The following is a 13,161-nucleotide window of genomic DNA, read 5'->3' on the forward strand; positions in this document are numbered from 1 at the left end:
TCCGTGGGACTACTGCAACGATCCAGGTGCAAGGGGGTGAAGAATAGAAAAGGAAAGACTCAGCACAGATGCTTTCATGAAAGAACTATTAACTGGCTTTGGTTAGAGATTAAAGAGGAGAGAAGGGATTGGTCGATAGCATGAGTGACAAAAAGAACGATGATTCTAGTGACACAATTAGGTGAATCAGGAGAGCCGATCTTGTTTTGGAGCAGGTAGGAGAAAACCAGAATTCCATTCTAGACATAAAGACTTTGAAGTAATAGAAAACAGCCAAAAGGAAATTTCATAAGGACAGATGGAGATATGAAATTGTTACAGAAAACAGATCTGAACTCAGAAAATAGGTTGAGATCCTTAGATCATAGAAGCCAGATGGAAGAACAGATGGATTCACAGACAGGAATAACAGATACTAAGAATTAATGGCTACTAAGGAAAAAAAAAATACACTTAGAAGAAAGAGTATGGATTCTTCAAGGAAGGAGTTTTGACTTTTTTTTCTTACCACAATGGCCACGGTGCAGAAGTATTCATAATGATAAAGGATGACAGCTGATGCTGAAGCTTTGGTTTAAATCAATAAGCAAATGTGTTGGGGGAAAGACCCTGAGCTGAAAGTCAGGAGAGTAAGGAGTTCTGTAAAGTAGGGGGATGTGCTGAACAGCAGAGGGTCTCTTCCAGTTCTAAAATTCTATATGATTCCACTCATCTCTAGATGTACTATTATGGATAACACCAGGGATTCTTTTCACATTATTGTTATAGAATATGAATGTTTAACTTCTTTAAAGTATGGGGAAAAGTCTTCTAGAAGCTCATAAGGCAGTTGTCTACAGGAATAAGACTTCACTTTAACAATTTTCAAGGAAAATGTAGATATTATAGATAATTTATATAGATATTTATAGATACAGCTATATTCATTTATAAGAAAATTACATATCATTTTTAAAGAGAAAAATCAAATGCATACCAATTATTTTTTATTTCTATTTTTAAAACATAAGATACCTAAAGCAACAAATTACTTCTTATTTTAAAAATATGCATAATTTTTTTCTATAAATTCTAAAAATATTCAGACAGTTTACTTATTTAGTCAGTCAGTGGAAACTGAATGCATTGGGCTATACATTGTAAAGGAAAAAATTAAAACATGTACTTTCTCTACACAAAATAATGGTGGATTTTCTTCCTTTGGCAACTTCTCCTTCATTCTCCACACCAGTTGGTTGTGTATAATTGACTTCTACAGAAGATTTGTGACCGCTGGAGAGATATTTCAACACAGAACACTTAGAACAGAATATCACACATCATTATTCTTTAAGAGTTCTTTGGTCATTCCTACCTTTTAGAAATTTTTACTAACTCTCTTCCCCCTCAGACTCTAGCCTTCTGCCATGTGGCTGGGCTCCTCTCCTCTCTGTAAAAACTTCCCCGCTGTCCACCCTTTTCAGGAATACAGTGACCTATATTTTCTACCTGCCAGAAAATGAAAAAGTTCTACTTCTTCATTATGCTGCTTCATTAAGTTCTCCCGCTCCATCCCAGACTTGTCTTAACTTGTATACTTTCCGTCCATGGATTTCAAATTTGAGCATGTGTTAGCATCACCTGAAGGACTTGTTAAAACAGAGATTTCAGGGCTCCACCCCTTAGAGTTTCAGGTTCAGTAGGTCTGAGGTGGGGCCCGAGGATTTGCATCTGTAACTAATTCCCAGGAGATGCTGATGTTGCTGGTAATGTGAAACACTGAAAAACTACTGCTTTGAAGGCTTTTGCTAACAATAGAATCACCTCCAAACTCCTGGCCTCATCATTGAGCCACACATCAGGAGAACTTAACTTTTAAATTAAAGTTTTTCTATATCTTGGACCCGAATAAGACAATCTCCACCATTAACATTTTCTGTAAATGCAAACCATCCCTAGAATATTGGTTCTGCCCTCTTCTCAGAGCATATCTATAATGAGAATTCTGCCCCCATCTTTTGATATTTGACTGCTGGCAGATCTCAAACCTCACCACTCCCTCTTCCCCTTGTGCCAGCATCTGAGAGAGCTGATAAAAAAAGACTGGGTGCTGCCTGCTTTGTTGTAGGTGGGCAATTCAAACCATGTGATCCTCTTTGCACATGAACCCTCGCCCCAGCTCACCCTCTAAGCACAATAAAAACCCTAGCCAGTCTCCTTTCTTTGCTATCTCAAGCCATTGTGAACCTACCTGAGAGACCTGTCTGGCTCTTCCCCAAAAACCTCCATCGTGTAAGTAATATATAGCCTTTTTTTTCATACCCCTTTTGTGTGTGTATGGAATCATTAGTCTTGATATCCAGACCAAACTTTAAGTGAGGATCCCTTCTGCTTTTGCAGGGTGACTACAGCAATTCTCCCAGGGCTTGGAGGTTTTTTTCCTTTTCTTGTAGAACCTAAGAAAAATATTCCTATGCAACCATATGGGTAAAAGCTTAGATATGAAATCTGAGACATCCCCTCCCCAGGTTACTGAAAACTGGGTACAGACATTCCATAAAGAAAATTAAAAGTAACTGCTCTAGAAATTTATAGCAGCCGAAGAGAAAAGTCTTAAATATATAATGTGACCAGATTGCGTTGCAGGATAGATCATGGCAACCAGCCCCATTCATAGGCACAGAGCTTTCAACCAGCTTTCTAATGTCCCACTTGAAAATGGGCAGACTTTTGATGAAAAGTGTCTCATATTCTCATATGAAAGACAGAGACCAGGGCAAATAACAAGAAAAAAAAGCAACTTCTAGGAGACAGATACAATGTAAGGATTTAAAAACCTTTAAAATATATAATTAATATCTTCAAAAAAATAAGAGAACACACTGAATCTGTGAAGCAAGAACAGGACACTATAAAAAATAACATGCAGAGAACAAAAAGGAACCCCAAGAAATCAAAAATATGATTGCAGAAATGAAAAATTTAGAAGAAAAAACTCTTCCAGAAAGTAAAATAAAAAGACAAAAAGATGTAAAATAGAAAAAAAAAAATAGAAAATTAGAAAAGTCCAGTAGGTCAAAAAGCCCAATAATAGAAAATCCAGAAAGAGAAAAAAAGAGAGTAAATAATCAAGATAGTAATTTTTTTTTAATTTTCCATAACGGAAGGAAATTAGTTTTCACATTGAAAGATTCACAAAGTTCTAATATAATGGATTAAGACAGACCTACATAAAACCATATGATTGTAAAATTGCAAAAAAAAACAGGAAAATAGAAAAAATCCTTAAAGCTTCAATATTTTTTTCCTATAAAAGATCGAGAAACATAATGGCATTGGATCACCCAAGAAAAACTCTGGAAACTAGAAGTCAAAATTATGAGGGATTTAAGAGATTATGAGATATCCAACACCTAGAATTATATATCCAAACTATTGATTAAAAGATAGAATGAAATAAAAAATATTTTCTGACAATGTAAGTCTGAAAAACCTTTTCTCAGATACGCCTTGTTCAGAAAACTACCAAAGGATATGTTCCGCCAAAACAAGAAAGGACACAAGAGACAGGAAGACAGGGAGACCAAAAAACAGGTAATCCAATAAAAGAGCAATAAAAAAAAAAAATCACTAGAAAGATGGTACAGAGAATTCTCAAGACGATGGCTCTGCCACAGGTCTTGAGAGCAACCAGGAGGGTTTAGAGTAAGTGGAAATCACCAAGAAGGATATTTTTCAAGAAGATAACCAAATAGAACCTAGTGTAGCTGATTAAATTTGGACAACTAACAAGAACTGAATTGGTGACAAGCATATAAAGTAATAAAGCAACAATTATCAACTCCATGGAAAATAAAGTATTTACAAGAGAGAAAAAGAAATCACAATATACCATTTGGCTTATCTGTAAAATAGCACTTTTATAATCAAAATAATAACATTGAATATTGATCTAACCCAAATTCTGCTATAGCTATATTAGGAGGGAGTGGAAGAGGCAGGAATTAAACATGTATGGTAAATCAAAAGAAAACTTATCAAGCAAAAGTATCAGTCAATACATTATGAGTAAAACTGCAAAAGTTTAATAATAATAAAGTCGTAACAAAAAAAAGTGACAACATAAATCTACTATATAGAGATATAGACATAAATATCAAAAGAAACTCAATTGGTTTGAAGTTGTTGCTGAGGAGTAGAAATTTGGGAGGTTGAATAGAGCCGTTCAGTGGACTGATATTTTTTATAGCAAGCCCTGTAAAATTGTCTGACTTCTTAAACTATGTGCATGTGTAGCTTTAAATAATTTAAATACAAATTATTTAAAGCTACACATGCAAATTTAAAAGGAATTTTTTTAAGGAATTTAAAAAATACCTTACCCAATAAAAAATTACTAAATTAATTTTCTTTTTAATACCTATACTCCTCCCATAATGAATATGAAGTAACATATCAAATATATCTATAACTAAAAAATAAATATGAATATAAAAGAAAAGCAAGGAAAAGGAGAAAAAAGGAATACAAGTTTCATAAAGAATTACCAAATTCATGGTAACTTTTTTGTCACTTTATTTCCTTAATTGAAAGCAGTGAAAACATAACAGCTACCATGAATTTGCGTGGGGTTTTAGTTTGAATTTGCTTTGTTTTATGGGAAGAAGATGTCTGTAACTCTTTTTAGATGTTAAAAAGATGTTCTCATACTTTGAAAAGCTGAGAATCACTGAGCTAGAAAATTGTTTCTGACTCACAATTTTGAGCTGATCTACTTTTCAAAAGTGAATCTACGTTGTTAATGTTCACATATTAGCTATGCTTCTCCCTAAGGACAACCACACAAAATAGAGGCAGTTATTTTTTCTGTAAGCCTTAGGGTGTTTTTAAAATATATACATAATATGTGGAATGTCTGTGCTAATGCTACCGATCCCAAGTGAATTTCTGCAAATGGAAATATCTGTGAACCCGTTCCTCTGAGAAATAACCATTTTCACATCTGTGTGCTTTCTGTTTGTCTAAATTATAGGTATAAAGCTTAGGAAACTGGCAAGTTTTTATATATATATAATACTGATTTTAAAAAAATAACATTCAAATTACCATTAGGTACACTATTAGCTCTTAATAAATAGTTTTCTATGTTTTGTATTTTCTAACATTTGCATTTATTAAACTAGAAGCTTAATAAATTCTGCAAACAACCTGAGTCACGAATTTGGGTAAGAAAGTTTTCAGGTTTGGGGGGTTCTAAGTTGTTTTGTTTTATTTTCTAATACTTGTATTTCTCTTCACAGATAGCTATAATTTACCTAAAGGAAAATTCACAAAATATTAAGGAAGTGGATAGTTTCTTTGTGTGGAACATTTTATAAAAGAAAAGCAGATGGGAAGGGGGTGTCAAGAGCCTGTGAAGCTAATGAATGTCCAAGTCTGTCAAGTAGATATTTGAATATTGGGGTTTGAAGCTCTGGAGAGAAGAAGGGGTTGGAGGCAAACATTTGGATGTCAGCATTATAGAGGCTGTACTTAAAGCAAAGGGGATATACTATACAGTCAAGAATGATGGAACGCAGTGAGGAAAGTAAAGCCTAAAGAGGTTGAAAGAAATAGAAAACTTAGATGTCAAATCAAAGAGATGATGCCAAATTGAGAGAGACAGGAGGAAACAAAGAAACTGTGATGCCCCAGAAGTCAAAAGAAGGTTCAGGGTGTTTCATGAAAAAAAAAAAAAAAGGAACTTTGGTCCTTAGATTCACCAAGAGGAAGAATAGAAGCAGTCACTGTATTTGATATATGTATCAAGCACATTAATAAATTGAGGCTGGTAATCATCAATTCATAGTACTACTGTTCGGCCTGATTGAGATTCTCTCCAACAAGGTAAGATACAGATAAAGAGTAAAGAGATAGTTGGGTTCAGTCAGTGTCAGGGTTTGCCAGGTGAGTGAAATCGAAAAAGGGCAGACAAGAGGAAGGAAGGTATTTGCCAGAGAAAGATTATAATACTAGATTATAGAGCCTAGCTCGGAAAGGAACAAAGTCAAAACATCAGGGGACTGATTGATATTCAAAATAGCCTAATAATAAACAACTTTTGAACAGAAATCTTTCTCCATTTTTTAATAGTTTTTCCCAGGGATAAGTTTCTTAAAGTAGTATAATTGGGTCAAATGTTATGAATTTCTTAAATTATTGATGCATGTTGCCAAATTGCTTTCCAAAAAGTTTATGCCGTCTTAAACTAATCAGCAAAGTATTACCACTGCCTGTCTCAAAAATTCTAGCCAGTTTAATTATAATAAACAAGAAAAAGCTTTGATTGATATTCAAATTTTTATCATCTCCAAAACTGAGCAAATAGCTCCCACCTTTTCCGAATGTCCTACCCGTACATTCTTCTCTTGATTTCTTTAGTTTTCATTTGATATAAATTAAATTTTCCAGAGTGAGTAACAATGTTTAAATTCAAAATCCTTAAAGTAACTGTAAATATTTCATTCAAAATAAACTTTGAATAATTTTTTTTAAATTATAATCCCAGCAAAAAATTTAGTTTACTTTCATTCTAGCAGCAAAAATAGTCTTCCTCTCCTTCTCATCTCTCTTTTCTGGTCACTAAGAATTAATTCAGAAGTAACAAAAGGTTTTTCTTTCATTTTTTCTCTCCCTTGTAGTTGATGTAAGTCAATACTTTTCTAAGAGACCTAAAAACTTTTGCAGATGTCCTTATGTCTAGAACTTAATCCTAAGAGAGAGGAAAAAACAAACATGACTAAAATGAAGCAACCATGTAAGTTAGCCCATGCCTGGATTTCTGAAATATTTTATAAAACTCATTAATATAGTGATATTTTCTATGCTTATATGTTGCTCCTCTAAATGATTGGCAGATCTAGAGCTTGCAAAACTTGAAAAGATTCTTATTTCCTACAAATGCTCTAATGATTGAAACTTAAGGATGACAAGAGGACTTAGACATCATGTAGATCTAAATCTCGTAAAGATTTAGAGACTGAAGACCAAAGCAATTAAACCACCTCTCTTGGGGCACACAGCCGGTCAGTGATAGATCTCAGACAAAGACACATCCACCATCTCCTGAGAGTTCTGCCCTTGACATCTCCATATTAGACAGATGCATACATAGGGATAGACAAATAAAGACGTGTTTCTGTGTTTAAGTGGAGATAAAACACCAATAACTTCACTTCAAATGTTAGAATGCAAGATTACTTCTCTATATTATACTATCAGAGTAAGAAAATTTCATTTTTGAAGACTGAAAATAACTAGTAGTTTCTGAATATGTGGGTTCAGAGAAATGAATTGTAATGGATAAATTATATATTTAAATTCACACATCTACGGCCATGCTACCCTGAGCAAGCCTGATCCTGTCTGATCTCCGAAGCTAAGTAGGGTCGGGCCTGGTTAGTACTTGGATGGGAGACCACTTAGGAAAACCAGGTGCTGTAGGCGTAAAAGAAAAAAATAAATAAATAAGGGATCGTAAACTGACAAGGTCCTTGCAATCTGTGAGGTCAACCAAGGGTTGCCACACCTAAAAAAATAAATAAATAATAAAAAAATAAATTCACACATCACAGCACATTCATGTGTTCATATACACTCACACATACACGCATACACCAATATCCAATGAAGCCAATTGCCATCTACAGGAATGCTCCTAAGTGGCAAGTTGACGACATATATCTGCATGGATTCCTTTACCTTTAAAGACTGCTGTATTTGCTTATCACTCATGGGATGTAAGTAATCTTGAGTGTCTCTAAAAATGTGGCTGGAACCTAATGTGTCCTCTCCCCATTGGTCAAAATCAAAATCCTCCGTTTGCCTGTAGATTTTTGATTTCTCATGAAAAACGTTCCAGAGATTTCTTGGGTCACTGCTGTTGACTGCAATAACTAAGAGATCGCCAAAGTATTGGCCTCTGCTTTGAATTTTAAGAGAAAAAATAAGTTTTATACCCTTACTTTATAATATGCAGTCTCTAAAATGACGATGAAGCAGAGTGATGACAGCCATCTACAAACACATCACTCATCCTGCTGGCAAACGACATTCTAAGTCATAGAGAGCATCTTTAATAAATTATTTTCTCTCTTCGCCATATTTTACTCTTGCCCTCTCTTCAGATATCCTAACATTGCCAGCACTACAAACCTCACAAATAGTCCTCGTTCCGTGGCTCCACCCAATCTTGAAGAAAGATGCATAGATGAAACATCTTATTTCGTACATTCATGTTTAAAGGCTTAACTGTTTGGTTTTTTTTTTAATGTAGAATACAGAGGGGGAAAAAAGGTAAGCTATTTAGAAATAGGAATAATTATTCCATTAAGCCATTCAATGAGACAGTGATTTTGAGGGATTTTGTTGAAACTTGTCTGTAAAATTTTTAAACCTATAGTTACCGAAATGAGAGGCAATCTACTAAAATAATCAGTAAACAGTTTTAAAAGTTAGGCAATGCTGACAATAATGAATAATTATAGAAAAAAATCATCTTCAGGATACACAGAAAAAATGTTTAATTACTATAAAGAAAGCACCTTTATTTGCAAAAGTGATATCCTGTAGGAGATAATACTATGTCAATTGACTGTGTAAGATTTAATAAGAAGAAGATAATCTGACAAAATGCTCTAAAGTAAACTCCAGTATTAGATCATGCGTTGAAAAGTTTAAGCCAAACTTAAAAAAAAAATAAATTTAAAAAATTTAAATGCACAAAAAGGAACACAGTGTGCATGAGTACCATTTTATCAAGGGATTATTTTTAACTCCTCTGCATACAAATATTTTCATCATTACTTCACTGACATTCATGGGACTTACTCGATTAATTCAAGTAATTAGATTCCTCTCCTTTCCCATTCTCTTCCTGATACTGAGAATAGAAAAGTCCATTAACAGTTCCATTGGCAGGAAAGCACCTCTCGATGATTCCATGGCAACACGCTATCAAACACAGAGGAGACCAGTCCTGAGAGGAGAGAGAAAATCAATACAACCCACCACTGGGCAGGGGAAAACTAACTCCAAGTGATTGCTAGGCAATATTATCTTCATACCACACTCTTTTGGACCAGAACTAGAAACACAGTTCTTTAGTTAATATTTAATTTTATAGCTACAAAAAGAAGGGTCTAAAACTATTTTTTTAATCTAGTATATTCCATTTTAAAGGAAGTAATCGCTTACATTTTCATGTGAGAGCCCTATCTGCTCAGCTTTTTGCTCTGGACTGACTCTTCCTTCAGTTTTTTATTAGATTAGCTAAACCGAGCTTGTCCAAAACCACCATGAAAAACTTTCTCTCCCTGTAATGAGCCCCAGTGGGAACCTGGCAATTTAGCTTCTTCTGAGATTTCGGAGGCCTCTTACCTACACATGTATATCTCTCCTCAGTTAAACCAGCTACCTGCAAATTAACGTTAACTGATCAATGCCATCTGTCGCTTCAATGTTGTTCACTGGCTTTTAGAGAGGGAACCTAGCAGAATGTTTAAATGCACATTCTCCAAAGCCAAATGGCCTAGGTTCAAAGTAAACCTATAATACGTAATAGCTGAGGGCCCTGTGTGCCTGTTTCTTATCTGTATGTCAGATGAGATCAGAGCAATACCTGCTTCTGTGTTAATAAAATGACTTAAATGGATATAAATCACTTAGACTGTACCTCACTCATAGGAAAAGGCTTACAGGTGTTATTATCATTCATTTCACTCAATATTACTTATGTAATTTATGAGTTCGATTTGGTTTTATAGTCATATAACACTTATAAACACAAGAGTATATAATGAGTTTTATTTTTTGTATACTAATTATATTTAAATCAAAAATTGTTTAGCCAACGAGGGCGAATGAGAATTTTTTTTTAAAGAGTTACTCAAGTTTAAAAAACTTTTTCTAGCTATTGCTTATTCTACACACCTCACACACTGTATAATGAGGAAAACATGTTCTAGTTTCTGGGAAAACATTATTTCCCTATGAAAGACAACAATGATGGGAGGTAATGAGATGAAATTGATAACTATGGAATCTTCAGGCAATTTCATTCCTGGGTACTTCCCAAATTAAACCAGTTACAGGCCAACCTACAATTCCGCTCTGATTTTGAAATATGATTCACAGAAGATATCCACACAAGCTTCCAACAGGTCTAACGGAGATGAGCATTAAGGCTTCTTCTGCTTCCCAGCTCCCTGAGAGGAAAACAGTCATGGCCAACACCGAGTCTGTATCACAGTCATTCGAAAAAACAGGTCTCTGATCCCTGCTTCTTTCTGTTCGTTCTCTGATTGGCCTAGCTTGGTTCCAGCAAGGCGACTAGAACCCTGTGAAAGAACATGGCTCTTGCTATTGTAAAATCACTTGATTGGGAGGATGGGAGGCAGTTCCCAGGAAAGGAGAGAGGTGCAGAGGAGAAGGCCTGCCCACTCTGTTGGATCTCACACATACTGAAATCACACTGAAGCAATATCAATCAAATATTGTAATAGTATTCTGATAAAATACTAAAAACTAATAAGAAAAGTAAAATATCCAAACTAAAATATAGCTTTCTAGAACATGGCGGGGGGAGGGGGGCAATTTGAGGTGGTATCAAAACAAGATACAAGACAGAGAAAGAAATGAGAGGTGTTTTCCTCTTTCTCTGTTATGGAAAGACTTGCTTCTTCCCTTGGGAAATCAACAGGCCGCTTGAATTTTGTAAGAGTAATTTTAGTAAGTGATTAAGGTAAACAGAACAAAGTGATAAAAATGAAAAGTATTAAAATGATTGAATATATATAAGGTAGCCTGTATTTCAAGCAAAGATGAACTTTCATGAGATGTGATGCTAAATTTGTCTAGATAATGATAAAAGATATTTTACATGGAGATGAAATTAGGTGAATATCACTCCCAGAGCCAGGGATGCTTCAATTCTTTCTAAAACTACTTTTTCTGTCCCAGACAAGAAAAAACTAATGGAGTTCATCACCACCAAATCAGTATTACAAGAAATATTAAAGGGCCTTCTTTAAGAAAAATAAGAAGAAAAAAATTAAAAATATGAATAAGAAGATATCACAAAGAAAAAAACTCTCACTGACAAAGGCAAACACATATCAAAAGCAGTGAATCAACCCACACTAAGGCCAATACAAAGATTAAAAGGCAAAAGCAGAATAATCATGTGTAATTACAACAGTAAAGTAAGGGATACACACAGACCCACACACAAAAGAAGTAAAAAAGTATGACAAAAACATAAACGTTCAAATACATTCTATAATGTACTTGAACTTAAGTGACCAACAACTTAAAATAGGCTGTTATAAACAAACATAGCTTTGTATATATGAAGCACATGGCAACCACCAACCAAAAATATACAAGAAATAAAGAGAAAAGACTCCAAACACAACACTACAGAGGGTCAGTAACATACAAGAGAAGAGAGCGAGAGAATAAGAAAAGAACAGAGAACTACAAAAAAATTAGAAAACAATTAATAAAATGGCAATAACTACACATCTATCAATAATTACTTTAAATGTAACTGGATTAAATGCTCCAGTCAAAAGATAAATGGATGAAAACGTGGTACATATATATAATGGAATATTACTCCGCCATAAAAAAGAAAATAACTTACCATTTGTGACAACATAAATGGACCTAGAGGGTATTGTATTAAGTGAAATTGATCAGATAGAGAAAGATAAATACCATGTGATTTCACTTATATGTGGAATCTAAAAAACAAAATTACTGAACAAGCAAGACAGAAACAAACTCATAGATGCAGAAAATCAACTAATGGTTGCCAGACGGGAGGGGGAGAAAAAAACTTACCGTTTATGACAACATAAATGGACCTAGAGGGTATTGTATTAAGTGAAATTGATCAGATAGAGAAAGATAAATACCATGTGATTTCACTTATATGTGGAATCTAAAAAACAAAATAACTGAACAAGCAAGACAGAAACAAACTCATAGATGCAGAAAATCAACTAATGGTTGCCAGACGGGAGGGGGTTAGAGGGCTGGACAAAAATCTGAAGGAATCAAGAAGTACAAATTGGCAGTTACAAAACAGTTATGGAGATGTAAAGTACAGCTTATAGGAATATAGTCAATAATATTGTAACAACTATACATGGTGTCAGGTGGGTAGGAAACTTATTGGGGGGGATCACTTTGTAAATTAGATAAATGTCTAACCACTATGCTATACACCTGAAACTAATACAATATTGAATGTTAACTGTAATTGAAAGGTAAAAATAAATAAATAAATTTTTTAAATAAAACTTTTTCTGTAATTGATAAATGTATATGAATGCCTACCAGTGCTGGACTATCCAACTTGTGTTGTAAGCCCATGCTTAGAGAACCAGCCAAGCAAGGACACATACAGAAAATACATTGGTCAGCATACAGTAGAGAAGGATGTAATATTTCATAGAAATGTAACATTCATGGGAAAAATCTAAAGTTGATAGACTTTACACCCATACTTTTTAAATTTTGTATTGTTTTATTTTGAATTACATATGACAAATGGGGATAGGAAGCATAAACTTTTAGATGTTTCGATCCTTTATAGGACTTTATCTCAGTCCACAAACTCTTATATGTGGGCTCAGCTCTAGTTCCTTGAGACACAAATATAACTTTGCTGAAGAAGAAAGTTCTTTTCCTATGTGATCTCACAAAGAGTTCTCTCCTGGCACTGAAGCTGTCCATCACCAACTTTTCAGATGCCCACTACAGCATAAGTCCACAAGGCAATGGACTTTATTGATTTTGTTTACTGTTATTTTCCCTGCAACTAGAATAATACTTGGAACATAGCAGATGCTCAGTAAATATTTACTGAATGAATGAATCAATAACTGCTTCCTCTACCATCTTAGAAAGCTCCGAGCTCCAGGCTCCTAAAATTTGTGACCTTTCTCTCTTTCTTTTTTGATTTCCTTGGAAGATAATCACGAGCTAGATGTTAAAGAATTTTTAAATGATGATATTTGGGCTATTGCTGTTACCTAATTTCAGATTAAGTTTTCTCTCATTATTCTGGTCTCCTAAAATCCAGAAGAGAGCTGCCCTCCCCTAGCTTCAGTTTCTTGACCTGTAATGTCATAATAA

The 13,161-nt window shown here is 34.4% G+C and overlaps 1 pseudogene; it reads left to right on the forward strand.

Moving 5' to 3' along the window:
• Window positions 1-7,345: 7,345 nt before the first annotated feature.
• On the forward strand, window positions 7,346-7,464 carry LOC112474809 (annotated as a pseudogene).
• The last annotated feature ends 5,697 nt before the right edge of the window (window positions 7,465-13,161 follow it).

This window comes from Pteropus alecto, unplaced genomic scaffold, assembly GCF_000325575.1.
Source record: "Pteropus alecto unplaced genomic scaffold, ASM32557v1 scaffold7, whole genome shotgun sequence".
Classification (NCBI taxonomy): Eukaryota; Metazoa; Chordata; class Mammalia; order Chiroptera; family Pteropodidae; genus Pteropus; species Pteropus alecto.